The sequence below is a fragment of the Papaver somniferum genome, unplaced genomic scaffold (assembly GCF_003573695.1).
Source record: "Papaver somniferum cultivar HN1 unplaced genomic scaffold, ASM357369v1 unplaced-scaffold_41, whole genome shotgun sequence".
NCBI classification, from domain to species: Eukaryota; Viridiplantae; Streptophyta; class Magnoliopsida; order Ranunculales; family Papaveraceae; genus Papaver; species Papaver somniferum.
The window spans coordinates 1559404-1565352 of NW_020646638.1; positions in this window are offsets into that span (position 1 = coordinate 1559404).

The window sequence follows — 5949 nt, forward strand, 5'->3', positions numbered from 1 at the left end:
GCGTGTGGACACACGAACTACGCGGGGTCCGAATGCCCACAATCAATTGTTAAATTCTAAAGGGATTACGATGGTGATACCCTGATGTGGGTTCATTGGCTCAAAACCCACGGGTTTATCATGGCCTCCTCCAACTTCCCCGTGCGTAGCGATTATGCATGGGGTACAAATATAAAAGGAAAGCAACATATATAAGCAAATGCATGCGGAACTAAATGAATGTAAAGTGCTGAAATGTAAATAAGACCAAGGTTTACGTGGTTCAGCACTAAGGCCTACATCCACGGGGTTTGTTGTTCTACTATATTATTCACGGTTACACGAATAGTTGAATGACTTGGGGTTTACATATTTCTCTCCACTATGGGATTCCTTACCTTTGCTATTCTCTCTCTCTCTCTCCTGATGTTTTTTCCATCCCCTTCCCCCTTTGTGGAGATTGGGTATTTATAAGGTAGGAACGTGGGACCCATCTCTGAAGACCGTTGGAACCTTATCTTCTAGTGTCTTGTGTCCATCACGCAGAGGTCTGCGTTTCCCCCTCGATCCCGCGGAGGCGTCTTCGCTCGTTCCATAGGTCGGTCGACACGTGCACTGCTCAGAGTGTTTAATGCGGGTGGTTGAGGGGTCTGCTCGTGTCAGACAAGTGTCTTCTGCCCCTGTCAGTCCGTGTCAGCTGACTTTCTCTCCACCGTTGATCTTAGCTCCTCTTCTGGGGATGAGATAAAGCAACTCCTAGGGGTTTATTTGGTGCTTCGCGACGCATCGTGTTTTGATGTCTTGGCTTGCATGCTTTCCACGTACCTTTCTGTATACACGTGTCCGATAGTGAGATATATGTGTACACAATTTGCCCCTTTTCTTCAGGCTTAACTGACTAATGGGTGCCTTGAAGAAAAACTATCGTCGCACATTCTTCTCACTCCTAATAACTTCTCCTAGATACTTGGGCACGTCTTTTATTCGTGCATTAACTGCTTATGTAACGGGCACGTTTTCCTATTTCTCCCTTAATTTCCTCTTTTCTTTCGGGTATTTTAAGGATAGAGAGGAAATTTAATTTCATTCTTCCTAAACACTCTCTCAGTTCATTCTTCCTTTAAGTTTCCTGCCCGCCTTCATTAAACCTGTGACCTTAAATTCTTTGTCAGTCTTCATTGCACCTGTGATCTTAAATTCTGTCAGTCTTTATTGCACCTGGGATCTTCCCCTGTTCGTTTCTTCTACTTGCTGTTTTTGCCGGTGAGTTTTTCTTTTCTTGATTTCACTGTTTTATGCCGTGTTGATTTGTGAATTTTCTGCTATTGTTGTTCCTTGTTTGTGATGAAGAACTTTTTCTGATGCTTGCATACTAGTTTTCCCCTGTTCTTCATCTTAAATTAAGGCCGCCATTACTTCGAGGGTGGAGTATTGAGATTGTATCCTAATTTTAGGGTTGCTATGTTATTGGGGTTGTATTGCTATGAATGTGTTTTTTGATTTTTGGTTATTGTGTGTAACCTGTTCTTGATTTTATTCTTTCCGCAGCCATGTCTGACCGTCCGCGGCCTACTTATGAGACTCCTGATTCTAGGTTGTCGAGATCTCCTCAGCGTCGAGAGTCTCAAGATGATGTTCGTCGGAGTCGAGTTTCTTCCGGAGCGAGAGCCTCGTCTTCTCGGGAAGAGATTCCTCCAATAATTCCGTCTGGGTCACGGAGAGTCTTTAATCACTCAATGGTGCGTCCTCGTGAAGAGACTCGGAGTACGCAGGCTCCTCCCCGCGCTGTTGCTTTTGACGTTCCTCCTTTACGTTCGTTAGTGCCCGAGCCTCATCTACGGTCTTCTCCAACTTTTAAAGGGAAGAATACAAAGGGCGTAGCTCCTGCGGCTGGATCTTCAAAGAATCCCCCCGTGAAGAGAAAAGCGTCTGAAGCGTTTGTTAGTTCATCCGGCCCCGCCGAGGAGGAAGAGGCTGCTCCCTTGATACGCAGTGTTTCTGTTAGCAGGAGAAAAGTAACCTTCAAGCATATCGATCTTGAAATATTCAAGGAGAAGCATGAGCTCCAAGCCTTCGGGGTTCGTTTTTATGCCCCCGAGGATGATATTACGTATGAGCTGATCTCTAAGTACAAATTCGATGAATTTCACTTGTTAACGACGGTTGGGTCCTTCGAGGCTGGTCTGATGCTGCCGTTGTACAAATCGGGTGATTCCTTCTACTACGACGTGCTCGCTAGTCGTGAGGGTTCTTCCACAAATACTCATAGCCGTTCCGTATCCCAATTATCGGGGAATTATCTCCGCGCCCTGAAGGAATGCTATCTGCGGAGTAAGGGGGAAACGTCGATGACCTGCTACGTCCCCAATCCCTTGGAGAAGGAATGGTACACTCCTGAAAATTTCAATAACTCCTTCGGTGATTACGTCAATAGCAGGAATCGCAAGCCGTGGAGTGTCAGCCTTCGGAATCTTCCTGCTCCTCGAGGCGAGATTCGTCTGTTAAATGAGGTCAGTGATGCCAAGCTGAAGTATGTTCCTGGCACGGAGGCGTCCAATCGTCGGAAACTCTTCCCCGCGCGAGAAAGGATCAAGCGCGATCATGACTACGAGTGGCACGCCACTGTCATTGAGATAGTAGGTCCGTGGGCTTACGGTTGGATTCCCGGTTTCCGCGGATGGCGGCCAACCGAGAATAGTAAGCCGCGCGAATCTCCTCCCGCTCGCTATGGAGATTTCTGCCCCTGGCGTCTGAACTTTGCGGGCATGAATTTTCCTTATGCCCTGGATGTCGTAGAGGGAGACGAGGAGGATGGTTCAGGTGCTATACTCCCATCGAAGAATATCTCAGCTGCTCAGGTACGCAGATTCTAGTTGTGTTTCGTTTTTATAACTTCCATCGGACGGGAAGAATAATTCCTTTGTGGTGTCGGTTTTAGGTATTGAAGAAGAAAAAGATTAGGCCGAAGCAGTCTTCTACTATGGTGGTGGGCGAGGTTGAGGCCCAAGAAGAAGTTACTAGTCCTGTGAACGAAGAGTTTGCTGAGGACGAGATTACAGATGGGGAGGAACGTACTGGTACCTCCCCTATCAATGCCGAAGAAGAGGTCTTCGCTGGTCTCGTCGGTGATGAAGGAAGGAACAAGGGTGTAGTGGCGGATGATGTTGTCATCGAGGATGTTTCCGTACCTGCTGGTGATGTCATGGATACCCTCCCCACTTCTCAAGAATTTTCTTTCGATCGGATGTATTCCACGGGGGAGTTCTTTGACGAAGCCCTCGATTTTCCCGAGGACTTCTCTTTACTTTCCCCCAATGACGATTGGGATGTTCTTGGTGGTGATGGTAATGGTGATGCTGCTGTAGAAGGTGTTGGTGCGGAGGAGCCTGCTGTGCATGTAGGCGCGGGAGAACATGCCAACGTTCATGCTGAGGGGGTCGAGTCGGTCAAAGGAAAATCTGTTGTTGACGCGCCCGCCGATAGTCTTCCCCAGTCGCCGATGTCTGAGGGTGAGGATGCCATCATGAGTTGGTTTAAGGAGAAGAATCTTCTGTTTGTCTCTCATCCTGCTCCTGTGGTTGTTGGGGAAAAGGAATCAACCGCGTATACCCGTCGCATGATGGAGATGTCTTCGGAGGCGCAGGTGTCTGAAGCCTGGGGAAAAAGGTTAGCCGTTCCCGAAGCTACCCTCGTGCCGGAGCCTCCTACTTCTGTTGCCGATATGATGGCTATTGCCGACGGGTATCAATATGGCTTCCCGCAACAGCGTGTGCTGGAGGTAAATTTTCGTACATGCTTGTTCGTGAGAATAGGACGCTTCGGTTGAATAATGTTTTGTCATTTTGATGTGTAGATGATGAGGAGCGAGCATTGCAACCACGTGCTATATCAGTTCTTTAAAGCAAAATCTCTGAAGCTCGAGGCTAAGCTTCGTCATCGGGAAAAGGAATTATCTGCGTCGGAGGTGGAAATAGAAGAGCTGAAGAAAAGCCTTAAGGAGAAAGAAAAACTGGGTGAAGCAGAGGCTGATCTTCGTTCAGAACTTATTGCAGTGCGCGCTGAGTTAGAGCAAACTCGTAGCCAAGTTTCCACTTTCACAGGTTTGGTTCTTTTCCCTCGCCGTATGTCGTCATTCTTTTATCTCTTAGTTGTTCTGTCTGAGTCTCCCCACCCTATGTCCAGTGGGTGGCATCCCCGAGCTGGTATGGCTTCGAAACGAAAGAGCTCGGCAAAAATCTCGTATTAGAGATTTGGTTGAGAAGATTAAGAGTGAGGCTAGGAAATGGGATGCCCGGGCTGAAGTATGGCACGTGCGGCATGTTCAGATGGTCGACATGCAAAATCTGTACAACCATGATCGTGCTTTATTTAATGGCACACTGCTGTGGACCAGTGATAATCTGCGGGAAGCCCGCGAGCGTACTTCCTTGTTGGAATCTAGGATTCAGCTATTGGAAGAAGAATTACAGACGGCGCGGTCCATTCCTCTTTCAGGGGTCCAAGATAATATGCTTGGTCTTTCCAGGGAACGAGATGATGCTCGTGCTGAAGTCTATGCTCTCAGCAATGCTCTTTCCGCGTCTCGTGCCGATGTAGCCCGTCTTGCTGAGTCTGAGAGGAATCTTGAAGTGTGCATGTATAGACTCAGCAAAGGGGTCTCAGAGATAAATAAAGAGGTCGACCACCTTCGTCATGTGGACTCGATGAAGCAGGTAGAATTAGATGCCTGTCAATTTACTCTCACCAACCTTCAACTAGACTATAAGAAATTATCCGCGGAATATGATCATCTTGATGAAGCGCGAGATGCGGTTGTTAATGAATATGAAGAGGCTTCGGCTTGTGTCGAAGGTATAATCCCGATTCATCGAGTGTGATCTTGTTTGTTTTCTACGCTAACTCCGTGGTGTTGTCTTTTTCAGGGCTCGAGGAACGCCTTCGCGTCACAAATGAAGAACTTGAAAAGGCTCAATCTTCCTTAGCACAGCAAGAGGAACAAACCAATCACTTCAAGAATTTAGCAGCCACCCGCGAGGAGGCCGTTGGTGCTGCTTCCAGAGAAGTGAATCGACTATCCTCGTTATTATCCCAAGCCCAACAGCGGACAACAGTTATTAAACATAAGGCTCGTTGTCAATTGGCTGAGGAGACGAACAAGATGCTGGAGAGGATAGAGCTTGGCCTACGGAATGAACATGGTCTCGTGAAGAACTACCCTCGTCGTCCCGTTCCTGCTGCATTGCCCAGCTCCTCGGGCCCCTCTTCTGGTGGGAGCGTCCCATCAAGTCTTCGGAAAAATCCTGACGACGGGACCGCCACCTAGGTAGAGGTGGCAGCGTTCCGTAGGGTCCGCGGCATAATTGTGCTTTTTGTAACGATGTAAAAGGAATGTTTTTTGATTGTGTATCCTTGGCTTTGGCCGTTCACTTCTTGTAATCACCCTTTATGAAATGAATCCTCTTCTTGATATACCTACAATGTTTTTGTATTTTAAGTTTGTGAAAAATCAAAACAAAAGTTAAGTGTTTTTGAGTGCGATACGAAAGGAAGGTACCTTCGTGATCGTCTTGAGACCTGTCACCCCGCTGGCAAATCCTGGGCCAGAGGATTCCCAGACGGTGGGGGCCGGGGCAACGTTCTAGGATATGGGGCGTAAAATATGTACGCACCCATTCCGTCGACCCGTTGCCTTAAGATTGGTTGGGTATCTCTTTCTGCTGGGTGCCTTCCCCCTGGTCCTACACTTATGGATACTGATGGGGGAGCCCTGAGAGATTGTAGATTAACTACTTTCCCCAATATTGTAGGTAGATTCCACAGACTTGATAATTTGAAAGCTTGTTTAATTGATAAGTTGAGGTCTGCAATTCCTCTTCCAGAGATAGAAACATGTTGGGCGGGGAGGCTCCTTTCTTCTTCTGGTATATTCCCAGCAGATTCAAATCTGCGTTGCTTCTATGGGAAGTATGG